The sequence below is a fragment of the Pleurodeles waltl genome, chromosome 7, assembly GCF_031143425.1.
Source record: "Pleurodeles waltl isolate 20211129_DDA chromosome 7, aPleWal1.hap1.20221129, whole genome shotgun sequence".
NCBI classification, from domain to species: Eukaryota; Metazoa; Chordata; class Amphibia; order Caudata; family Salamandridae; genus Pleurodeles; species Pleurodeles waltl.
The window spans coordinates 538,812,432-538,838,906 of NC_090446.1; the positions used below are offsets into that span (position 1 = coordinate 538,812,432).

The 26,475-nt window shown below is 46.0% G+C and overlaps 1 protein-coding gene across 3 annotated transcripts in view; it reads left to right on the top strand.

Moving 5' to 3' along the window:
* The window catches only part of LOC138304313 (oocyte zinc finger protein XlCOF6-like), a 132,393-nt gene that overhangs the window by 3,103 nt on the left and 102,815 nt on the right, over positions 1 to 26,475 (top strand). The window contains exon 2 of one of the 3 annotated variants that reach the window (XR_011205549.1): positions 6,404 to 6,899. The exons of the other annotated variants lie outside the window; for them this stretch is intronic. The gene's annotated coding sequence lies outside the window, so the exon portion shown is untranslated. Of the gene's footprint in view, positions 1 to 6,403; positions 6,900 to 26,475 lie in introns of those variants that run through there. 3 annotated transcript variants of the gene reach the window in all.

Here is a 26,475-nt window from a genome sequence, read left to right on the forward strand (position 1 = left end):
AGGAAATGGTAGGAATTTAATTGTTTCTTAAGGAAATTAGTGGGGTGTGTAAGATGGCCCTATATTGCTACAGGAATTAATACATTGTGCACAATAGACATTTAAAAAAGGGCAAAGACCTGCACTGTGTATATTGATTAGAAGAATGATTAGCAACAGTGTGGTGGTTCTCTTTAAGTGCACTCCGTTGTCCATACTCTAAGTTTTTCTGTTGATAGTGGACAGATGTTTCATTGAAAAGATGGGTTTTCTCTAATTTATGATGAATAGGGGGTGATGGCACAAGTCAGTTCTGTACACGGATGTTATTCCAGATTCTAGTAGCGTACATTTTCTGCTCTTTGCCTTTTGCACTCCATGCTTTCCAGTCTGAATATACAAAGGTTGCCTATGTTGTGTTGCCACTGGAGATATTTATTTTTTCTTCCAGACTGGGTGACCTATGAAATGTTGCTGCTGTGCAGGGTACAAAACAGGCCTTAAAGGTGATGCGGACTGAGGGACGAGCCAGTGAAGTGTTTTCAAACTGGGGAAGTCATGTGATGTAATTTTGTAATCCCTTACAGAGTCTCACTCCTGCAAGTAGGACATCTTCAGTGGGGTTAGGCGAGAGTCCACAATTCTAGCAAACACAGTCCTGGTGCGAGTGGACCAGAGCTTAATATGTTGTTCTGATGTCTGTTTCATAAATGTACGGTTTTGTTAGTGATAGCTGTGGCAGTCTCTCTCTACACCTTTCTCAGTACTTCTTTGTTCCATATTTCTTAGTATCTCTTTCACCTCAATTAATAGCTGACGTTCTGCCAGCTATATTATTTACACTTTTTTCACCTCCATTTCACATTCTCCTATACCCATCACTCTCTTCGGTCTCCCTTCCACCACCTTATTCTTTCATTATGTCTAGCTCGCATCCACCTCACCCCAGTTTCCTACCCTACAGCTACATTTCTTTCTCTGACCTTGTTTGCTGGTTTCCTTCCTTAATTTTCTTTCACATGCATTCCTGCCTCTTCTACTCTCACTTCTCCCTTTTTTAATTTCTAACAAGTATCCCCATCAGTGTCCCTCTCGGTTGTATGGGTTTTCCTCTCACTAATTCATCTAATTTTTTTACAACTATACATCGTCGCAATTACAGATTCATATCAAACCAGCTCATCTCCGATTTTGTAAGTTCCTGAAAACATGGATATTCTCTTCTTAACCACCATCTACCTTTTCTGTTCAGCGTCTTCTACCAATAGATCTATTAATTGGGGTGGTTGTTGGGCTTTCTAAAATACCCCTAAATAAATCCTACCATCCAGATTAAACTCCTAACTTTAATAGTCTCTTCCACCTCTTTGTTCCTCACCTCTGTTCTAGTTCTCACATCTCGAGCTCCTGTATGTTTCTTCTTCTCATCCTTTCGTCTTTTTTATCGTTTTTTTTTTTTAATTCCTTCACTACTATCTGACAGTTGTCCACTCGCCTCTCCTTTTCTCTTACTTGCTACTCTTTATTTTATGGTAGCCTCTCTCCCACCTAGTGCCCAGTTTGTTTCCTGCCTTTACTTCTCATGAGCTATTTGACTTCTATAACTAACAATCTCTTCTTGTTAATCTCTTCTCCTTTTTTCCTCTCTAACTTCTGCTACCCTCTTTCATGGGTGTTGACAGAAAGTCATTGTTTGGATACAGCATACCTTGCAATTCTTTATTATTTATACACCCATTGCAGGTTGAGGGTGTTCTGTCCGGCAAATAGATCTCCTCTGTGGAATAAAGAAACTTCTGGCTTACTTCTGTGACAAAGAAACTGTAGGCCTCATCTTATAACTCTGCCTTTATAAGAATAATTTGGTGAGAAAAGGCTATACCAGATGTTTGGAAGTGTTGCATCAGAAATGCTTTAAAGGGCAGATGTACAAAGCAATTTAGAGGTCGCAAAGGGTGAAATTTGCCGTTTGCGACCGCTAAATGGACTTGCACCATGTACTAACCCAATTTTGCGAGCCTGTAATCTATTACCAACTCACAAAATAAGTTTTGTGACTCGCTATTAGGAAGGAGCGGGCCAAGGGCGTCCCTTCCTAATAGCGAGTCGCAGAGACATGTATGATTCTATGTCAGGACCGGAGGCAAGGATTATGCCTTATCTTTCTTCACTCTTTATTAACTGCAAGTTCAAAGTGCAACATAAAGAACTACAACACCCATGGTACACGTCGCCATGGCAACCAATGTCCAATCATAACACTATCCGACAGCCCGTATATATGTCAGCCCGTGTCGGTGTCCTTCCTCTTTCTTCATTGCTCATTCGTCAGTTAAGTGCTTCCCTTACTGCCTCTGAGTTGAGAGAGTGTTGTTACTGCTATTTGTCGACTAACGTTGTGTTTTTTCCTGTCTATAGTGTTTCGCTGCACGGTTGTTAGTGGCTGCTTAGCAATCACATCGCGCGGTAGGCAATTTTCATCGCCCGAGTGCAGATTTCCTTTAATCTACGTCGGGTCCATCAGAGTGTGCTCTTTCGCGCGCTCCAGTGCCCGAGGCGTTTCTCTCAGCGATTTGAGCCGCGTTAAGTGCTCGCTTCGCTCTAGAGTTACGCGCTAGGGTTCCAAGTGGGCTTTTTGCTCACTACGAACCCTCCAACCCCGCAAAGACACCGCTTGGAGGTTGCAACGCATTACTCGTCTTGAAAAACGCAGCAATCGCGGATCGCGCGCTGAGACGTTAAGTCTCTGCTTTGATTGACAGGAGTGCGGGGGGGCTTTCCTTTATATACTGTTAGGGTGTATTCTCCTGTCTGGACCCTTCTGTGTCTGCCCCTATGCAGTCCTTGCAGGACCATGATAATTACCCCACCCTGTCCCCTGGGGAGGGCACCTCTCAACGGACTCTTCCTCCTGAGGTGGATGTCCTCCTGACTCAGGCCATTTCTAGGGCCTTGGCCCCCTTGAGGGAGAGCGTGGCCAAACTTTCGGACCACGTATTTAAGGGGACGGGGACGGTGGGGGTTACGGGGACCGACCTTAAGGGTACGGCGGCCCCCTAAGAGCTTACGCAAGCATGATGCGGGGCACCTGGAGGGCTTCAGCACCCTTACTGAAGTTTTCCACAAGAGTGCGCGCACGCTCAGGCGTCCACCCTTCCGGGAGGGTTCTGACCCCGGAGAGACCGGTGAGGTGGCTCACCACGTATCAGACCCGGAGACCGGATCACCCAATAGGGTTGAGGGGGACACGGAAGGGGACTCTTTCTCCGATGAGGAACAAGATTCAGGACGTCCGTGGAATCCGAATTCTAATTTTTCCGACCCGCTGGAGGCTGAGAACTCCGATGCTGATATGTTTCAACCCGAGGACATATACCATCCTAGGTCCTCGAAGTGGCGCCCTGAGAAGAGGGTGGCGAGCGCCCCAGAGGTGCCAATGGTGAGTATTACCCTTTTTTCCCCTCAGGTGCTCGGGGGGAGGCTGTGACTATTCGCACACAAGTGGACCCAGTTAACTTCGGATGCCTGGGTTCTCCAGATGGTGTCAGGGTTCCACATAGAGTTCTGGGGGCCTCCGGTTCAGGAGGTACTGCCTCGGAGCCAGACACCTCACTGATAGACTCAGAAGTGGGGGATCTTCTGCGCAAGGAGGCCATTTGCGCATCAGTCCGGCATCCCGGGGGGTTTGTGAGCAATCTCTTTTTGGTCGAGAAAAAAGACAAAAGGGTTTCGGCCCGTCATCAATCTCAGAGCCTTCAATGAGTGGGTCGTCTACCGCCACTTCAAAATGGAAGGCATCCACATGCTCAGAGACCTACTCTTGCACGGGGATTGGCTGATACGGCTCGACCTCAAGGATGCCCACCTGACGGTACCGATTTTTTTTCCCCTCATCGCCGATTCCTGCAGTTCGTCTGGAAGAATCAGGTGTTCAAATTCACGTCCCTGCCTTTCGGCCTGTCCTCAGCACCTTGGTGCTTCACGAAACTGCTCAAACCAGTGGTGGAGTACCTTCGGTCGCGGGGGATCTGTTTGATCATCTACCTTGACAACATCATGCTGCTGGACCAGTTGCGCGCGTGCGCGCCTAGTGTCCAATGCGAATATAACTATGCAGCTCCTCCAAGACCTGGGGTTTGTCATAAACGCCCAGAAGTCGGACCTTCGGCCATCCCAATCCATGACCTTCTTGGGTTTCCTCATTGATTCCCAGGCGGCCACTCTCAGTCTCCCGGGCTCGAAGATAGCCAAAATCAAGAAGGAATTGTCAAAGGTCTTGCGGGGCGACAGAATCTCACTCCGGCAATTGGCCAGAGTAGCGGGACTCCTATCCTCCTCGATACAGGCATCTTTCCGGGCCCGCTTCATTGCAGGGCCCTTCAGCTTCTGAAGGCTCATCACCTACGACGCGGTCTCACGTATTCCGAACTGGTCTCTCTCTCCCAGGAGGCACGGACAGATATCCAGTGGTGGCTGTACCACATGACGGCATGGAATGGCAGGGCGATCTTCGGAGCCTCGCCGGACCTTGTGATCGAGTCGGACGCCAGCCGCTGCGGCTGGGGGGCTCGATGTGGGAGCATCTCCTTTGGGGGACGTTGGACCCAGCAGGAGCTCAGCCTCCATATCAACTGCCTGGAGCTCCTAGCGGGCTCCTTCGCCATCAAGTCCCTGACGCGGGTCAGAGTTTCCTGCTGCATTCTATTAAGAATGGACAATATATTGGCGGTGCAATATGTGAACCATTTAGGGGGCACCCGCTCGAAGGCTCTAGCGGAGATGGCGAAGGACTTCTGGCACTTTTGCCTCCAGCGACAGATATCGGCGACGGCGGAGTACCTTCCAGGCTCCCAGAACACCCTGGTGGACTGGAATTGAGGATTCCAGCGACTGGCGGTTGGACAGAGCGGTATTCCTCACATTCATGGAGCGATGGGGTCCCTGCGCGGTGGACCTCTTTGCATCCAGGTGGAATACCCACCTGCCACGATACTTTAGATGGCGTCCAGACCCCGGGGCGACGGCGGTGGACGCTTTCCTTCAGGATTGGGGGCGGGATCAGAGTTATGCGTTTCCCCCCTTCCTCTTGATCCCGAGAGTGACAGCGCAGATACGTCGCCAGGGAGCGACAGTGATCCTCATCATCCCCTTGTGGAGGTCTCAGGTGTGGTTTCCCTCTCTTCTGGAACTCTCTTGCGACCTTCCGATTCTGTTACTGGACTTCCCATCCATACTATTGAGCCCAAAGGGACAGTTACACCCACTAGTCCTTCAGGGCCATCTCACACTGGTGGCTTGGAGGATTTCTGGTCTCGTTGGTCGGACCACAGACTTTCGCAGGAGGCTGAAAAGTTTATCAGACAAGCCTGGGCCCTGAGCACTTGTAAAAGATACAGATCGGCCTGGAATTGCTGGGCCCATTGGTGTGTGGGAAGGCAGGTCAATCCCATGGGGTCCCAAATTACAGATGTTGTGAACTTCTTGGCAGAACTGGCGGAAGCCGGCCAAGCTTACTGCTTGATTAATTCGACACGGTCTGCGATTTCGGCAGGGCACCCCCCAGTTGGCAACCACCCAGTGGGGGAGCACCCGTGGGTGTGCAAGCTGCTGAAAGGCATCAGATTGAGCCGTCCCCCGGAACCCAGATACGCTGAGCTGTAGGATGTCAACCTGGTGATGCCAGGTCGGTAACTTACCCAGCTTTTGAACATTCTCCCAAACTCTGCGTAGTGAGATGCCTGAAGGCATATGAGGAAATGACGGCCGACCTCCGGCTGCCTGGAGAGCGACAATTGCTGATCTCACAAAAAGAAACCCTTTAGGGCAGTTTCTTCTCCCTCCATTGCCAGGTGGGTCAGATGGATTCTGATGGAAGCCGGCATCATTGTAGAGGTCTTCAGAGCGCATTTCACTCGGGGGCCATGGCCTCCAAAGCCATTTAGGTAGGCGGAAGGCTGGAAGACATCATGAACACGGCCGATTGGTCGTCAGAATCTATGTTCAAGAGATTCTATTTTAAGCCGATTCATGAGGCAGCCTCACTGGTGGTGAGCAAGCTTTAAACAGGCATAATCCTCGCCTCCGGTCCTGACATAGAATGAGAAATTTCCTAGCTATTGTGAAGGAAAGTTTCAATTCTATTAAGGAAACGGCAGCGAGGATTATCCTACCCGACATGGCGGACATGTCACCTACCCAGGAACGGAGTTAACGGAGTCAATGGGTTTGGAGGTAGTATTCTTTCTTTATTGGTGAGGAATGAGATTATTTTAGACTGCACATGTTCTAACCGGAAAATCATGTTGACAATTAATATTGTTCCCTATCTTGAGGAAAGTGGGCTTCTTGTGTCTGTTGTGATTCACTTCACCTGTTAATCATTCCAAGACATGGTTCCCTATCTTACTATTCTCTTTCTCCATAGGTACAGAAGCTGCGCCAACCTAAGAACACCTTAACTTCCGGTCGCAGTGAAGACAAGGAAGAACACCGACACACGGGCTGACATATATACGGGCTGTCGGATAGTGTTAGGATTGGACATTGGTTGCAATGGTTAAGTGTACCATGGGTGTTGTAGTTTTTTATGCTGCACTTTGAACTTGGTGTTAATAAAGAGTGAAGAAAGATAAGGCATAATCCTCGCCTCTGTGTCCTTAATAGAATTGAAACTTTCCTTCAAAATAGCTAGGAAATTTCTCATTGTTTTGCTAACTGGTGGTAACCCATTCATAAGTAGGAAGGTCCCCAAGTGACCCCTTCCCCTTTGTAAATGGGGGCACAAACATTTTTTGAGAGCAAGTAGTGGCCCCACGAACAACTCACTGCCTACTCTGAAAAAATGAAAGGAAACTTTTATTTTTATTTCTTGATAAAGTAGCTTGTTTTCCTTTTACACAAACTGGCTGCATAAAAAAAACCCTGCTTTATTGAAAAAACATTCACAGACATGGTGGACTGCTGACCCCAGCGGGCTACCTTCCCGGTGAGTGCTGGCCATTCCCAAATGGGTCGCAAATTGAGACCTGCTGCATGAATGTTAACGAGGCAGGTCCCTTACGACCCATTTGCAAACGGCAATCAGTGTCTGTTACATTGTTGTACATCAGCTTTTGCTACTCACAAATTTCGAATCACAGAAAATCGCAAGCTGACCGTCGTAGATCTGGCCTAAATGCTTTATGTTAATACAAAAACAGTGACCATGTGTGATCCTGTTTGCAAATGCAAATGTTATTAATTTGTTGTGAGGACAGAGGACCATGGTACCACTCTTTTAGATTAAGAATAGGATGCTTTTACATTTTTGGTTGCTGATGACTATTCTTCTGATTGGTTGTATGGTTATCCATTGATTTATTCCATTAATGTTTTGGTCTGGCGTAAGCCAAAGGCATTTTGCTGCAAATACACACACCGAGAATAGGCTTTAAGTGAAGCAACTTCAGCCACTGTCTTGTTTAGGGAAGGAAATTGTGCAAAAAATCCCTCATTGTATAGCAAGAGAAAAACGTCTACACAGTTGTGTGTTTCTTTGTGCACTCTGTTCACTTTTGCTCCTGGGGTTGTTTTAAAAAAAAAAAACTAGTTTAATCACCAAGCTCCACTGGTGCTTGGCTTGGTATTACACATAGGAATGGATTTTGCGATCATAACTTTTAGCACCAGGAAAGTATGTCCTTGCAATTTGGACCAATATTGTGAAATCTGATATTCTCTCCAACTGCTTTCCCCTCTACCCGAGGTCACCCTTTTCTCTGGTGTCCTGGAGTGCAATGTTGCAGTCTGTGTAGTTTATAATACTTACAATGATTAGATGTGCTCATGGACCGTATGGCGTTACGGGAGCCCCCAACTCATCTACCTGTCATACAAACAAAAGTGGGGGTGGTTTATGTTAGGAACTTGATAATACATTTTCCACAAAGTTCTTCATGTTCTAATAAGAACGAATTCCGAAATCCTGTTATTGCAAATGAATTGTTGTGTGATCTCAACTCAAGGGCTTCATCACTTACTTAAATGTACTTGATAATGGCCTATGCTTTGGAAGTGCTCCCAGCCTTCTTCGTCGGTTCACTCTGTTTCTTAGTTTTACCTCGCATGAATTTTACCTACCTAAGTCATCAAATTTGGTAGAAAATCTCACCATTTCCTTCTCGATTAGCATACATTTAGGATAGTGCCCAATGAGTAAATCAAGATAGAAATAAGCACCAAGATGTCTGAGCTCTGTTATAAGCGCAATAGTACACCGTTCGAGCTCTGTAGAACTTCTGCCTCCTTGAGGGGACGGGTGGGGCTGCTGGAATGGTTGAATGCCCATTTTACCTGCAAACTCCATCATGTGGTTTATATTTTAGATTGGCAGTTAGGTTTGTGGCCCAATCTATGATCTTATACAGTCCACCCAGTGAATAATATTACAATACATGTCTAAACTTCTGCTGACATCAAACAAAGCAACGTTGTAGAATTTCTATTGTTGTTGATTGTTTGTGATTCAGGACTGGATAAAGATAACTGTGTTTTTTTCTGTCCTGAATGGGCCCTTTGAGCACTCAACCCTAACTATCTTCAGCACCACCAATCCTTCTGGTAATGATAAGACTACTAATCTCCTCCTGACTTTGGCAGAATGCCTGCCGCGGCACGGCACATAGTACACATAGCTTAAACGGTGATGAATGGGAACACAGAGTGCCAGGTAGATGTGGTTTGGTTGACTTGTCAGGAGCCACACTGGGCTGCACAACAAGCAAAGCAACACCTCTACCCACTCCAGCCAGAAAGCAGGTGGACCTGCCCAGCTCTGATCTTTGCAATCAGATGCCCGGGTGAGAAGGGGAAAATGGAGTAGGCTTCTGGGAAAGAACAGCTGACGGGCATACCTGGGAGAGCAGAAATGAGCAGATCGATGCACCAGACAAGAAAACATTCATAACAAGGGCGTGGACCCAAGTGGGACTGTTGCATGCGTATTGGTTGCACTTCGTCAGAGGCTGGGCCTCCGCACAAAGGCCACACATCATCTCTCTGCAATAGTCATTATCAACTTTGGCTGCTACCTGAGATATTCGGAGTTCCTACTATAACAGCATGTTCAGCTGCAGAGCGGACTCCAGAGTACTTGTTTATTTGTAGCCCTAGACATGAGCTGTTTTGATGAGCAAAATAGTGCTTGATTATTATACTCCTCATAGAGCTGTCCAAGTGCGTGTGTGTATTTTTTCTTTTTACAGGGTGGCGGTCGGCAAGTTTTGGGGTGATCCTTCAAGCGGGCAATGAGAAAAAAGGGAGATCCCAGAATGTGTTCTCTCCATGTTAATTCCCATTGTGATTTTGAACAGGAATAGTGCCCGAACCACTGGATGGAATTACACCAAATATGGGAGCAGGGTAGCCCTTGGTCCAGAAAGCGCCTTTTTTGTTATTTGGTGTAAATCTGTTTAGTAGTTTTTGAATATTAAAGAAATCTATATTTGTATATGGGGATGCATAGCCTCCACAAACCCTCCCGATCTTGTGCCGAGATCTGATTGGCTACCAACACTTCAACAAGGAAGTGTTGACAGCCATCTTCGGCTCTGCTTCAGTCGAATCTCTGAAAAAAGGTAAAAAAAAATAACAAAAGGGGCCAGGGTAGGGACACCTTGACTCCTTAGCTCTGTTGCAGGGGTCGCAGAGGGAACCCCCAGTGCAAAAAAAAAGTGTTGATTTTTTTGTTGTTGCTTCAAGTTCAAATCCAGAGGGGAAATCAAGCTTGGGCTCCTGCTTGCTTTTTATGAAGCAGGGGGGTGGGCCAGGTCCCAGGGACATGTCAAAAATAAAGAAGGAGGTTCATGCAGCCCCGCTGCTGGGCTTGCTGAAGCCCATGGGACCTTTACCTACTCTGGGCTTTAAACTACAATGAATGCGGTGGGGGTGGTCTGCACCCCCTGCAGCCCCAGGGACCATCACCTCCTTGGGGCTTTAAAACAAAATGAACACAGAGGGCTGCACAGCTGCCCTCCCTCAGCCCTGGGTACCGCCACCTCCAGAGGGCTTTAATGTAAAATGAATGCCTGGGCAGCATGGCCCCCACACAGGGACCGCAACCTCCCAGCGGGGGGAAGGGCCTGTGCCGCCTCTCCGCAGCCTCAGGGGCTGCCACCTACCAAGGGCTTTAAAGAAAAATGAATATGGGGAGCCTGCGCAGGCCTCCCCTCTGCAGCCCTGGGGATCGCCACCTCTCTGGGGCTGAATTTAAAATAGGAAGGGGGTGTGTCACAGACCTACATCCCCGGGGACCACCACCTTCCTGGGGATTGTTGACGTTGTAGGGGGGCTGTGCGCCCCCCCCTCCTCGAGGAGCCAATGATGGCCCTGGTGACCACCACCCCCTAGGATCAGCTCCTGCTATGTCCCGGGGTGGCCACCCCCGGTACATAGCTGTTTGCTTTTGCTTGGTGGGAGCATTGAAAGCTCCCACCTAGCAAAAGCAAACAAACTCTGCTTTCTGCAAGCGGCCTAAGGTAACTATAACTCCCAAACTCGCCGTGCACTGATAATTAACTCAGATATTACAGCACTCATTACCACTTTTATAACATCAATAAAAATATCAATTAGAAGTGAAATTATCAAAGAAAAAACTGTGCATTGCAGGGGGCGAGTTATAGTTACTTGAAATAACTGACTATAACTGCTGAATTTCTGTGAGTAAATTAAGAACGTAACAAGAACGTCCCTGTAACCTTTTTTTTTTTTTTAAAGTGAATTTGTATGTTTTTAAAAATTTTTATTTCCTAACTATAATCTCCCTATAACCTTTGTTTTTTCAGTGTGTGTGTATATATATATATATATATATATATGTCCAAAACCGTATTTTAGTCATTCTAGATGATGTCTTGCTCTGCCACTAAGACACCTAAGGGTTCTGTGTAAAGATAGACAGTCCATTAGACACAAATGGAACCTTGGGGGAGTGATTTGGACTAGTCCATCTAGGTATTTATTGTCTACTAGCTAAACAAATTAGGGGTGGGTGGAAAACCAGCTGTGGACCATAGTGTTATATCTGTCTGGAATGGAGGGTGTTAAGTAGAATTTGATGATCAGCGATATTAAAGGCCAATGAGGGATAAAGGTGGCCCAAGAGGCGGTGACATTGTGTTGTTGATCTCTAGGGTGTCATGAACACACTGCATTGTTCTATTTTCTGTGTGGAATTGGGGTTAAAACCTGATTGGCAAGCCTGTAAAAGATTGCACTGGTTACTGTGGTTTTGAAGATGCAGTATTCCTGCTTTTTCTAAGTCTTTGATAATTGTCTTAGCAACGTGTGCAAAAGTAAAAATAAGATGGTTAATTTTTTGTCTGTATATTACATTTAAAAGAATGTAACTTTTTTTCTATAAATTCTACTCACATCCAATAGCAAATGCTCCTTTATAAGTACCATTGTATTCAGTAAGAGTAACATTTGTTAATTAAACCGCTTAAAATGTCAGAAGTGGGGATTTAGAACTGTATGTAGGTAGAACAAGGTTATTTTTTATAAATGACTTCAAAGAAGAGGTAGTATTTTGGGTGGTCAGAACTGTTTTTTTTTTTAATTTAAACAGATTTTATTAGGTTTTGTGAACACAAAATACCAATAGACATATAGAAGTAATAGCATTATGAAGGCAATTGTATTGACATTTTTACATTTGGTTTGTATTTTTGTGATATCAACATGTAAAAGTACATATGACGATTGTGACCTGATGGTTTTCATTTACAAATGACCAAAATTCACATTGGTTTAAATTCTGCTCTTTTCTGGAACATAAAAATGCCCCACCCACCAACTAGCACTGTGTCTATGTTCTGCCCTATTTGCTCCATACATATTGACTGTATTAACTGAATTAGAGGAAGGAAGGGGAGGAGTTCACAAAATTAAGTGTAAAGCATAGGTTACTTCTGGTGTGAGGGCGCCAAGGGAAGCATCAGTTTTAATGTGGGCAAGTCGAACCTGCCCAGTCAGCTGGACCATTCCTTGATTACTTGACAATAGACTATTCTTCAGACCCTTGCTGTCGGAACTGTTCTAACACCAGGTCCCATGCTGCGGACATGGGCCGCTTCTGTTTTCCTCTATACTCCTCTGTGTAAGGCCAAACTTGCATCCTTTCCCCAGTGGAGCATTTCCGCTCTCCATGTCCGCCCCATTGGGGGGTCGATTATTTCTAACAGATTATTTGTCTTTTTGCTACTATTAAAGCCATGTCTACAAATCTCGCCACCACAGTGGAACCCTTGGATCTCGGGTGAAGCCCCAGTATGCAGTGTTCTACTGAATCCCAGTATGTTAATTCCATTACTGCCCGTAGTGAGTCGAGGATACCTCCCCAATAAGCTCTTAGGAAGGGGCATGCCCACATCATGTGGAGGAGGTCCGCGTCCTCCACTTAGTAGCGGAGGACACCGCTGAATGAAAGAGTGTGTACCCTCATGGGAGTTTAGGTATGACCTACGAAATATTGAGTATTGTATACATTTGAAAAGTAAATTGTGGGGGACATGGGTTGCATATTCCATCACAAATTTCTATTCCTTGTCATAGAATGGACGGGGCACATCTGATTCCAATGTTCTCGAAGTGGGGCCAGGGATATTTGTAAGTGTGGATGCAGAGCCTTGTATACCCATCTCACCAAGCATTTACCCGCCCCCATTTCATAAAGTGCCTGCATTAGAGCGTGCGTTTTGGGTTCTTCCCCAGATAGTGTTGGTGTGTATATTAGCATGTATTAGAAAAAGGGACCCTGGCAATAGGTACGAGGTCATGGACTCTCGGTGGGGGACCAGTGTGCCCTCCTTGAATAAATCTCCCAAGGTAGATATATCCTGCTCTTCCTAGTGACGTAGCCTAGATAGGGACAGCACACCTGATAGGGTGGGAAGACCACATAGGGGAATTTTAGGGGCATACAGGCTCATGGTTCTAGTCAGGCAGAGCGCCATGTGCCAACACCACAGTGCATTATGTAACAATAGGGTTAACTTTTGTGGGTGGCTGGACGTCCCAGGAAATAAGTGTGTATTGTTATCCATTATTCAAACACGTCTGCGTATAGTTTATTTTCTGAAGATGTCTACCTTCTAGCCAGTGAGAGACCACTGTAATTGCACCGCTCTGTAGTCAGTGAAAGTCAGAGGCTCCCATCCCTCCTCCATCTGTGGGCATCTGTAATTTTTGAAGACTGATACCGCGACGACACATGGCCCAGATTTGAACTGTTAGCAATGAGTTCAGTGTTCTGAAGACCCCTTGCGATATTACGATGGGGAGATTTACAAAGTAGTACAGCAATCTGGGTAAGATCACCATTTTGGCTAAGGCCAAGTGCTCAGCCACCGACAAAGGGAAAGTGACCCAGAACTTCACTTGGGCTCTCAGTGATGTTATCCTCCTTTGTAGATTTCCGTCCAACAAATCAGTGTGGGATCAATATATGTGGATTCCTAAGTATCTGAAGGTTTGCTGGGCCACGGTAATCTCAAGCGTCCCTAAGTAGACTATATCAGTGTGAGACAGGGCGTCTCGGAAGGAGGATGCCTATGATTTTGTATGGTTTACTCACAAGCCGGAGATTGCTCCGAATGGATGAAGGGTATCCCCTATTTGTGTGCGGTCCATGTCCCGAGCATATATGAGTATGTCATCTACATTTAGGGAGACCTCATGTAATTGGCGTCCGTCAGCTATGCCCCATTTCCTCTCTTCTTGTTGTAATCTTTGCACCAGTGGTTCCATCACTAGGACAAACAGCAATGCAGATAAAGGGCAACTCTGGCGCGTGCCCTGAGATATTGGGTAAAGCAGTGAAATATATTCTCCAGTTTTTGCTTTGTCCGTTGGGTGTGCATATAGCACTTGAACCCATTTATTGAAAGCAGTTGGAAAGTTAAGCCTTCTGAGTATTTGGGTGGTAAGAACTGTTATGCAAATTTACAGATTATGCTCTCAATATTCAGAAACCGTGGCCCACCTACTATGTACTTGTCTGTGGTTAACCTTGGAGCATAGATTATTCCTGCACTATATATTTATCTAGCATCTATACGTTGTTGTCGTCACACCATCATCTTTTACTTGTGGAGTAAGCATCCTCAGGCTGTGACTCGATTTATTAAATACATAGACATTGCTGAAGTGAAAGATTAAACATCACTGTATAAGATTGGAGGCTGTTTTTAAAGTAATGATGGGCTGTTCTCCCTTATCCTGTCGACAGAAGGCCAGAGTTTAAACGCGCAACCTTGAGTGTTCAGCCTGCGTAACAAAATAATTAACATTTGGTCCTTGTTTTACTTTAGAAGGCACCTTAGAATTACACTTGGCAGTTGTTTTTGCCTATTTTAGAGGAAAGTAATTTGTTTTGTTGTTAAAAATGTTAGAAGAATAGCCCATGAAGTTACTGTTCCCTCAATAATGACATTTCACTATTTACTTTAGATACTTAAACCTTTTTATGCGCACATACTTTAAGGAAGGATCTATTTCTATTACTTTAACTTAATTTTAGGACGTTTTAAAAAAATATTATGCTTGTTAGCTTTTTAGCTGTTGAAGTTATAGATCATACAATAATCCCTATTATCAAAAATATTTGTCATAAACTGTGTAATCTTTATGGTTGTCCCAATGTTTTTTACTTACTCCGTGATGGAAGTACAAAATATATTGGGTTTAATTACCTGCAAAAAAATTACTACGACTAGGTAGCATTTAATATGATTGTAAAATGCACCACAGAAAGCAATTGAGTGTTGAATGTAGCTAAAAAAGTTTTTTAACATTTGTAATGTTTTCTTTCACAATAAACGAAGCAAAGAGTGAACAAGAACATGAACCGATGTTGGCAGTTGTACAGACGGACGTCAGCCAGAGGAGTAACATAAGAGTAATGTAACTGAGCGAATATGTGTCATAATCTTTTGGGAAGTACTCCACGTCACCAAACCAGAGATTCCCTGGAGAAATGGCTATCTCTCTGAAGTGTTTGGCTCTGGATTCCCCATCATATAAAGAACACGTTGATATGCTTATGCAATTCTCCTGGGGAACCAAATGTCTAATTGTTTATGGCATTCTTTGTTTACATGCACCAATTTAAGTTCCCTTTCACTTTGTCTATTACTGGGGTTTTGCCGTATTCCTAATTTATTCACCTTCTTTATATCTCTGTAAGTAACAATTAATTCTAGAGCATAGGTAATAAGTTTGCTCTTGGGTAGGTTTAGTTTACCTCAGAATCCCAGCAGCTCCATCTGTGGGGTCTGTGTTGCCTCTGTCCTCAGGACCATTGTTGGTGTTCATTTTTTCCTGAAAAGATTGTACAACTGTACCACCATAAAGTAATTGGATGAAAGTCATGATGCATAGTCTTGACCTGTAAAATGTACCTTATATTTGATTGTTAATTGTGCATGCCACAGGGTTGAATAGGATCTTCCCTAGTGTATAAAAAAAAAACTTCCATCCTCATCATTAATTGAGCTGAGGTCAGTTGCCCATTTCCCCTCAGACTTCCCACAATGTCTGCCATGTTAGAGAGGAGCATACTGTATATACTGTGTACTCTACTTCATCGATCAGTTTCTCCATCTGCACCCTTGCCTTGGTCAGGTGTTTGTCCTGAATTGCAACCCAGCCTAAGTTGTGTGCATATAAAGCAGTATGATCTGCTGGTAACAATAACATTTAATCCACCCCCTCCCCCAAACTGATCTGCTTTACATTCTTGCAAATGACTTTAGTCAGTGCCCTAACGCCAAACAATCCCCCATCTTAGATTTTTAATTAGGCAAGGTGCACCTTTGATCAACTTATCCTTCCAGCCCTCAAGTTATATCGCTGTCTTGCAAGCCTTAATTATCCTAGCAGAGGTGTGGGACAACATTAAAATACCCCTCCCACCATTATGAACAGTAGATGTGTTCTGTGTCCTAATAGACAGCCTATCAAGTCAGAGTGAGGCTTCTTCAAGGTTGGCGAAGACCTAACCATTCACCTAAATTGATTTAGCCATCCAAAAGTAGCCCCACTGGTACGGCAGAGACACCCCTCTCGTGCTTATCAACACAGGGACATGTAAGTATTTAGGAAGTTCAACCATTTTAATTAGGGCAGCCTTGATCAGAAATGTAAATCATTTTTTCTAAATTTGTTCAGAATTAAATGAAAATTAGGATTTACAACCTGGTCACAAGTCTGGTCCACACCCAGTTATCAGAACTTTTTCTGAACTTATTGGTCATTTCCTTGCTAGGAATTGGGTTTGATTCGGGCTAGTTTATTCTAAACCCATGACGTAGGCAATGTACAGCACCCATGTACATAAGAATTGTGAACCAGTGATCTGCAATAAAAAAAAAAGGGTACCTTCCGTGTTGAGTGATATTTGATCTTCATCATTATTTTCCCATGGCAATCATTCGACAGTGGGTCTTGTCTGGTCCAGCAAGCTAGGTGCTTGAGTGCCAAAGCAAACAGCATCTTGGAAAGTGGATAGCTCGGTTTCAAGATCAAAGTTATCACATAGGATCCCATTCACCTAAAATGCATCTGAGGGGCTGATACTAGCTTATATTCCTCCCCAAAGGCCATGTTTTGGAGGGCATGTAACATAAAGAGTAAATTGACTGACTCAAGTGCTTTCTCAACATTAAGGAACCACACCACAAAGGGTTCCTCCACTGAACTCGACCTCACTTTTCAGACAGTTGAAGTGCTGGAGATTCAGGTGCTTAGAGCTGCATACATTCTGTTTGGTCAGGAAGGACCAGCGAAGAGATGGAGGGAAGATGTTTTCGGGCTAGAACTGTAGCAAGAACTTTGCTGTCACTTTTGAAAGCTGATAGGACCTTTTAATGAGATAAACTTGTTTATATATTAGGGTAACTACTGGGAGATTTGTTTTGGAAAGGAAACAGCCTTTGGATTTCATCAAGTGAAAAAGTGGTAGAAGTTTAGGGTAGAATTAACCTGAGAAAAGTTAAAATAGTTCTGTCAGTAGATCCTTAGGGCCAGACATCTTCCTGGACCATGCCTGAGCTATGGTTTTATTGTCCCCACAATGAGTTCTTTCATCTTCTCAGAGTCCAACAGTATGTCATGATAATAATTTCTAAACAGCTTAGCAGTTGTCACGTTGTGATAAACTGTTTCACTTTTTGCATGCCTCTTTATAGCTGCTATGCAACTCTGTCAATTTACCAGCTTTATACCCTGTATTACACAACCACGTTTTTACCTCTTTGTAGTGTGCCTTGTAGTCCCTGTAACCTCCTCATTATATTTGTCCAATTGACCTTCCTCTGTTCATACATTCCCCAAGGCTGTATTTGTAGACCGATCCCTTTCTGCGGCAATAACGGAAGCCTTGAAGTCAGTTTGCTTCCAATTTTATTATGGGATGATGACATTGCCTACACGTGGAGTGCTGTTTTTCATATTATATTGGCACTTTGAACTGCATTTGTAGAGCTGGATACAAATAATCAATGGATACATGAATCTAACTAAGGTTGAGCTTCATGATAATAAATATCAGAGTTGTTTTTTTTCTATGCCATTCAAATGTATTTACAGGATTAAAAGATCACTCTTAGTGAGTCAAAGCATTGTTTCCATCCAAATAATAAGACTTCTAGAAGGCAAACAGTATTTCTCAAACAAAATACTGGTCAGTAACTCTAAATCCTGTTACTTCTTTCCTCATTTGTCATACTTCATGTATGTATAGTGCACTGCCTAATGGTGAATTATCACTGGATGGTGCTTATAATAAGCTCATTTAAGTCTGAAGTGTTACACTTTTCTTCCCCTACCACACTTGTCTACGTCTTCACGTCTACATCCTCATAACACTTTGATCATATCTTTTTCTGCCATAAATCTTGGTGTTCTTTTCAGCACTGCTATGCCAGTGGAATCACCCATCAGTGCAATAAAGCTGAATACCAATTTTTAAACATACCCAATATATGCCTTTTCATCCCCTTCCACATATCTGAATCTGGTACATACTTCTATTCTGTGATTCCACATCTTAAAATCTCCCCTGGTGCGTGACTGTTTCCATAGAATTTTGTAGAAATGTTAAGTGGATTTGTGCTGCTCCGAATGGACTCCATACCGACTTGGAAGTGATCTAGCAGAGCAGAGCCACATATAATTGCCATCCTTGATTGCTGACAAAAGTTTATTTTCTTTCCCTTTCTGGGCTCTTAGATGCAACAAGTGAACAATTGTTGGTAATAGTGTACTGCTAACTAACTAGGGACCTTTTCAAATGTTAAAAATAAGCCACTCCACAAAACATGGGAATAGTAGGGGAGTGACTTATCTGTGGTTACATAGGGTTTCCATCAGAAAGAAAGTTATAGAAGATATGTAGCTATTTTTAAAATGGAAACTTCTAACTGGAGAGTCGTCAACTTAGAATAGATACCAAAGCAGTTGCTCCCCAAGGTCGGCGGTCTGTGGAGTGGGCTGAGACCTAATGGTTTTGTAGAACTGAGCAGGCAAAATGTCCTTCCCGCTGGTCTTGGACGTTAAGGCATTAGTGCTTTGCAAAGGTTTGCACCCATGCCCACACCAGATTTTGGCAGATATCAAGGATAGGTACCACATGCACCAGCACATTGCATTGGTAGTGCCCTGAACTTGGTGGAATGGATTCTCAGACATTCCGGGGGGTGGGGGGGGTGGGGGGGTGGGCTGGGGGCAGGTGGCTGGTGGGTGTTGTTGACAGGGGCTGAAGCAGAGTTTTGCTTCTTGCCAGCACTGTGCAGATCTTAATGCAGCTGTCGATCCACCTCATTAGTGACCTGTTCTACACAGCATGCCCTTTCATTGCTCTGAAGAACACCAAAAAAATTGAGTTTCTACTCAGTTGCCTTTGCGACAAAGAATGCTAAAGCTCAATGACCATTTTGGATCCAACCAATGGAGCCTCTACTCGTTTGAGATATGAAGGGGAGCAAAGAACGCTGGTAGAGTGGTTGATTGGTCAAAGTGGAAAGAAGCAATGACTTATGGTAAAAAGGTTGCCCACGTCCTAAGCACCAATTTTGGAAAAAGGTAGTGAAGGGCAATTGCACTGAAACGGCCTGAAGTTCAGTCATTCGACCAGCAGACATAATCACAGAGAGGAAGACAGTGCTCAAGTGCAGATCTGGGCACAGCAAGGGGTACTTCTGAATAAGACGGTTCAGAGACGTGAGAATCCACTTGACCAGTCCTGGGTCTTTTAAGAAATGAATTGTTAGCTTAAGTGTTAGGCAACTGCTTAATTATTCCAACTTCTCATCTGTTCATGTTTTTCTTTCTCTGCCCATACTGGCACAGGAGCAGAAACAAGCAAATAATTGCAGCATCATCAGTACAAATGCTGTGGTCCATGACAGACCCAGGCACCTATATACTATGATAAAATATGATAGATAGCCTAACTCCTTTTCCCAGTGCTTGCATAAGGACACAGGAAAATGAAGACTTAATGGGGACAACATCAAGGCTATAACATCCAGCAGCACTGCACAGGTGCTGTGAACCATAAACTACTTCAGAGTTCAGGAACATATTGTGTTTAATACTGAGTTTCAGATCACTGGTGGGCTTTTTGCCATCTTTTGATTGATGTGGCTGTGTTGGATGCTGTTAGAAATGGGGTCTCTATTAGGCAGTCAGTTTACACCGTGTCCAAGTAGAGCCCCTCACTCTAGTCGGGTAAGAGAGATGCACAGCTCAGATAACTCCTGCTCTCACACCCTTGGTAGCTTGGCACAAGCTTATTTCAGAGGCAATGTGTAAAGTGTTTGCACCAACACACAGTAGTACAGTGAAAGCACCACAAAAGGACTCCACACCAGTTTAGAAAAATAGCCAATATTTATCTAAATCAAACAAGACCAAAATGACAAAAATCCAACATGATATGAATATTTAAAGTAAAAAGTGTCTTAATCCTTAGAAATCAATGGGTGTGTTGTTTTAGCACAGGGTACTGGTATGCATGAAAAATAAAGCCTCACGAGCGAGCGTGCGTTGGAAAAGCAAGCGATGCATCGATTCCTTACTCGCAAGTGAGGCAGTGTGTTGATTCTTTTTCCACAGGGTAAGTGATGTTTTGGTTTCCGGACCAGCAGCCTTGGGTCCGTGCGGTGATGTTGAAGATTGTGACGATGCGTGGAAAATATGGATGCACAGCAGTGAGGAATCCATGCTGAGCTGGCAATGCATCGATTCCACCAGCGCTGTGTTTATTTTTCAGACGCAGTGCAGGCGCTGCATCGATTTTTCTGCCGCTCAGATCTGATGCTTGAATTTTCTCTCTGGTTCTGCCAGCTTCTCCTTACAGGGCCCAAGGGACTGGATGTGGCACCACTTGGCAAGTCGGGGGGGTCTCAGCAAGAGAGCCCAGGTGCTGGATGCTGGTAGATGAAGTCTTTGATGTCCCTGAGACTTCTTAACAGGAAGCAAGCTCAATCCAAGCCCTTGGAGAATCTTCACAAGCAGGATACACAGCAAAGTCCAGTCTTTGTCCTCCCTCAATCAATCAATCAATTGAACATTTATAAAGCGAGTTACTCACCCGCTAGGGTCTCAAGGCGCTGTCAGTTGGGGGAAGGGAAGGACAGCTGCTGCTCGAATAACCAGGTCTTGAGGCATTTCCTGAAGGTCAGGAGGTCCTGGGTCTGACGAAGGTGGGCCGGGATGGTGTTCCAGGTTTTGACGGCGAGGTAGGAGAACCTAAGGCATAAGCTGCAACTGCAGACCAACCCGGTAAAGCACACACAGCAAAGGGGCAGTACTCCTCCTTACAGTTCTTCAGCTCTTCTCCTTGGCAGAGGTTCCTCTTGATCCAGAAGTGTTCCAAAAATCTGGGGGTTTGGGTCCACTACTTATACTAATTTCAGCCTTTGAAGTAGGCAAACTTCAAAGGAAAGTCTCTGTTGTACACAAGATCCTGCCTTGACCAAGCCTGGCCCCGGGACACACTCCAGGGGGTTGGAGACTACATCGTGTGAGAACAGGCACAGGCGCAGGTGCAGGTGTCAGCTCCTCCCTCCCCCTCTAACCCAGGAAGACCCATATGCAGGATACACTGCAGCTCCTTCTGTATCACTGTCTAGAGGGAATTCACAAACAGCCCAACTGTCAGTCTGACCCAGGCGTGGATTCCAAAGGCAGGCGGTGGCACAGAATGGTTAAGCAAGAAAGTGCCCACTTTAAAAAAGTGGCATTTTCAAACCAACAATCTCAAAACCAACTCTACCAAAAGATGCATTTTTAAATTGGGAGTTCAGAGACCCCAAACTCCACAACTCAATCTGCTCCCAAAGGGAAACTGCACTTAAAAGATATTTAAAGGCAGTCCCCATGTTAACTTATGGAAAAGATAGATCTGGCAATAGTGAAAACTGCATTTGGTAGTATTTCACTATCAGGACATGTAAACCACACCAGTACATGTCCTACCTTTTAAATGCACTGCACCCTGCCAATGGGGCTACCTAAGGCCTACCTCAGGGGTGACGTACATGTACTAAAGGGAAAGGTTTGGGCCTGGCAAGTGGGTACACTTGCCTGGTCGAATTGGCAGTGCAAAACTGCACAACCAGACACTGCAATGGCAGGTCTGAGACATGTTTACAGAGCTACTCGTGGGTGGCACAGTCAGTGCTGCAGGCCCACTATTAGCATTTGATTTACAGGCCCTGGGCACCTCTAGTGCAATTTACTAGGGACTTACTAGAAAATCAAGTATGTCAATCAGGAATAACCAATCATAATCACAATTTATACATGAGCACTTGCACTTTAGCACTGGTCAGCAGTGGTAAAGTGCCCAGAGTACCAAATCTAGCAAAAACAAAGTCCAGCACACAGTCAAAAATACAGGAAGCAGAGGCAAAAAGACAGGATACCAAACCAAGAATGCCAGGTCTAACAGGTGCTTCTTAAATCCTTGTTATTTGTGTCTTGAAGGGCAGTGGATATATTCTTGGGTTTGTATAAGATATAATTAAAGAGTCTTCTAATTGCTTTTTTTCCCCGCTATTGTGGACAGGAAAGGGAAGAGAGGATAATTAGGAAATGGAGGAGATATATTTTTGTACCTGAGGATGCCAAGCTGAGGTTGGAGATTTACCGGTGTAGCCAAGTCAGTGCTCATGTTGCTGGTTCGTCTACTTTGGCATTATAGGTGGTGAACAGAATCTATTTATTAGTTTGCTTGATTGGTTGAGGAGGTTGAAAAGTGACTACTGGATTTGGACCGGAGGGGCAGGCATGTGCAGTAGGGATTCCTGGAGTAGGGTGTTAAGTGGTGAGTTGTAGTACACAGTAGATAGAAATATGTTAGAGGAATATGGCGGTAGTGCTGAATTTGTACCAGGTGGTGGGCAAGTGCACTCACCTTTGAGAGCCACACCTTATTTGTCATCAGAAAGGGAGAAAAGAGAGATGAAACAAAGATAAAGGGGAAAAGAGGGATGAAGAAGAACCTGCATTAGCAAAATCAAGATTCAGGGAATGTAGGGTGGTGATAGCAAGACCAGTTGATATAAACATGACTAGACAACCTTGGTATTGGCCAACCCTGACATTTAGCTGCACCAGGCTCCTAACAAGAACATTTCAGCCCCCTTGCTGTTATGTTTTTGTGCAAATTATGCATTATACGGAGGCCAGGTTGGTGAGCAAAAGAAGTGAAAGAAAGGTAGGTTGGGGGCCATAAAAGGATTAGGGGTTGGTCAAATGGATACTTCTGAGGTAACCAATGTCTGTGTAATGGGCAAATAGATAATTCTGTAGGTAATCTAGATTTGCAAATTCTGATGGATACAACTACCTGTGGATTCCTCACCTCATGAATACTCCCATGGCGCCAGCATTCGACGGAAATCTTCTTACTAGTCTCTGCACGTCGACGAGGACGTCACTGTCTCGCACGCGACGCCGTCTGACGTCATACAGGCAATAAGAGGTCCTCGACGACGTGCAGACGTCAGTTCCCTTTTTTCCGTGCATTCGAAACGGTTATCTTCGAGGGAGCAACTGTTACTCTTGCGGTTACAGTGTATATCTTGCTGCGTACTCTTTCTCTGTGGAAATAATGTCGCAGAGAAAGTCTGGATTTAAGCCTTGTCGTGAGTGTGGAGGCAAGATGTCGGTGACGGATCCTCATTCCGATTGCCTTTGGTGTTTGAGCTCCGACCACGACGTCTCGACTTGTGATTCATGTCAGCACATGAATCCGAAGGCCCTTAAAGAACGCGAGGCGAAGCTGTTTATGGCCAAGTCAAAGGAGAAGCATCACAAGAAAAAGTCTTCTCCAAGACATCGGCGTCATCGAGACTCCCGGCGCCGTAGAGAATCTCGGCGTCATTCAAGGGAGGCTCGTTCCAGGTCTCCGGATCGGCGCCGAAGGACATGGGAGGTCAGCCCCACGGTGATGCCGCACCCTTCGACGCCGTTGCCCTCTCCGGCGTCTCCAACTTCGCCTGGACAGGCGTCGGTGATTGAGGTATTGGAGCCTCAAGTGTTTTCTCCGGCGCAGACGCCGAGGCCGGCGTCGGGGTCGCCTCCGAGTCAGGCACCCCAGTATCCGGCTTTTCCCACCCCTGGAGCCGATAGTTCCGCATTCTTGAATGCGATGTATGCCATCTTCCAACAGATGGCTCCAGGGGGTGCTCCGGCTGGGCCTTTGGCCTTTTCTTTGGGTGATCCTGCGCCTCTTCGGCCGGCACCCTTTATGCCCTTTCTCCCGTTTGGGAACGTGGGCTCGGCGCCAGTGTCGGCGCCGGTGGCCGCTCCGGTGGCTTCGGAGGGATTGGCCCCAGGGATTTCCATCCCGTCGACGTCGAGATTTCGGCCTGTGACTCCGGTGGGTCCATCCGTTTCAACTGCTCTTCAGTCGGCGCCGAAGTTACCTGTGGCGCCGGATGCGGCGTCGGTGGCTTCGGAAGATCGGCGCCGATCTCCGACTTCGGCGGAGGTATTGTCGACTCCGCGGATTGAGCAACGACTGCATTCAAGGAGGCGTGCTCTCCGGGTACTAGAAGAGCAGGAGTACCAACGAGCCCTAGAGGAAGGAGAGCTAGAGGACTCGGGTGATGGGCTGCGTGGACTGGAGTCGGCCAGTGGGCTGGACACTTCCCCTGAGTGGGACCTTTCGTCCCCGGGGGAATATACCGAGGAAGCTGCTTCCTTTCATACAGTGGTACGGAAGGCAGCTAGTTTTTTGGACCTGCCTTTGCCGGTGGTGGAGGCGAAACAAAACCTTTTGACAGAGGTGTTGCATCCGGCCTCAGCCGCGGCGGAGCCTCTATTACCTTTTAAGGACGCTCTGCTGGATCCGGTTTTAGAAGTGTGGAAGAAGCCGGCATCTTCCCCAGCAGTTCACAGAGCCGTGGCCAGGAGGTATCGGACGGCTCCAACTGATCCTGGTTTCCTATCTAGGCACCCTACGCCGGAGAGCTTGGTTGTGCAGGCCTCCTGTTCGTCCAAGTCAGCGCCTGGTTCTTTTCCGACGGTGCCTGGGGACAGAGATTCAAAAAAGCTGGAGGCGCAGTCGAAGAAGATTTTTTGTCCTGCAGTCTGGCATTAAAAGCCACCAATGCAACCTGTATCCTGGGGAGGTATATTCATGCTCTGATGGATGACATCTCCTCTTCGTTTACAGAGCTTCCCCAGGGTCTTTTGGATCTTGTCTCTGATGCCCAGGCTGCTGCGACCCAAATTATCCAGACGGGACTGGATACCACCGACTCGGTAGCCAGAGCAATGGGCACAACTGTGGTGGAAAGGAGACAGGCCTGGCTCCGTAACTCGGGCTTTTCGGCAGATGTACAGTCCACATTGTTGGATCTCCCGTTTGATGGGGACAAACTGTTTGGGGCTAAGGCTGATTCGGCCTTGGAACGGTTTAAGGAGAGCAGGGCCACGGCTAAGTCGTTGGGACTCCAAGCTCCTTCTTCCACGGCCTCTTCCAGATTCTTCAGGAGATTTCGTGGATTTGGGCGTGGCTCTTCCTCCTCTTCCTTTCGGGGAAGATATCAGCAACCTGCCTCTTCCCATCCCTATAGATCTTTTAGGGGGAGGGGTAGGGTCCGCACCAGGGGAGCTTCTCAGCAGCACTCTGCCTCTTCCTCATCCTCTGGCGGGGTGCAGCAGGGGAAGCAGCCTTAGGCTTCCACCATTTCCCACTCACTCCTCTCCTGTAGGGGGAAGATTACAGCATTTTCTCACCAAATGGGAGACTGTTACGTCGGACACTTGGGTTCTCAGTGTTGTGGGAAAAGGCTACACCCTTCCCTTTCGGGAGTTTCCGCCCCTCATCCCGCCCCGCCCTTCGTATTGTTCACAAGAACACCTCCTGTTGCTAGAACAGGAGGTAGAAGTCCTCCTTTTAAAGGGCGCGGTGGAGTTGGTCCCGGAGCAGGGAAGGGGTCAAGGAGTTTACTCAAGGTATTTCCTGATTCCCAAGAAGGATGGTCGTTTGAGACCAATTCTGGACCTGAGGATCTTGAATTGGTTCCTCAAGCAGGAAAAGTTCAAGATGCTGACCCTAGCACAGGTGCTTTTGGCGTTGAATATGGAAGACTGGATGGTGTCTGTCGACTTGCAGGATGCTTACTTTCATATCCCGATACTCAAGTCACACAGGAAGTATCTCCGGTTTGTGGTGGGATCGCAACACTACCAGTTTGCGGTCCTTCCGTTTGGTCTTACTTCAGCACCTCGAGTCTTCACGAAGGTGATGTCGGTGGTTGCGGCAGAGCTCAGAAGGAAGGGGATAGCAGTATTCCCTTACTTGGACGATTGGTTGATCAAAGCCAAGTCCCCGGAGCTTGTGTTGCGTCATCTGCAGTCAACAACCCAGTTGTTGTTCGACCTGGGCTTTTCGGTGAACGAGCCCAAATCTCACCTAGAGCCCTCTCAGCGCCTCCTGTTCATAGGGGCAGTACTGGATACAACATTGGGTCGGGCCTTTCCTCCGCCTCAGCGGATTCAAGATATTCAGGATTTGGTTCCAATGTTTCGAAATGGAGCGGTAGTTCCAGTCCTCAAGGTCCTTCGTCTGCTCGGTCTTTTTGCCTCCTGCATTCTGTTGGTCACGCATGCTCGCTGGCACATGAGGGCTCTTCAGTGGTGCCTCCGAAGGCAGTGGTCTCAACACAGAGGGGATCTCGAGGGTACTGTCAAGATCTCCAGAGATGCTGCTGTGGATTTGAAGTGGTGGATTGCAAGCAACAATCTTTCACAAGGAAAGCCGTTCCAGCAGTCGCCACTAGTGGCCACAGTCATAACGGATGCTTCCACTCTAGGGTGGGGAGCTCATCTGGGGGATCTGGAGATCAAAGGTCTTTGGTCTCCAGAGGAACAGATTTTTCACATCAATCTGTTAGAGTTACGGGCTGTACGTCTGGCTCTCAAGGCCTTCCTCCC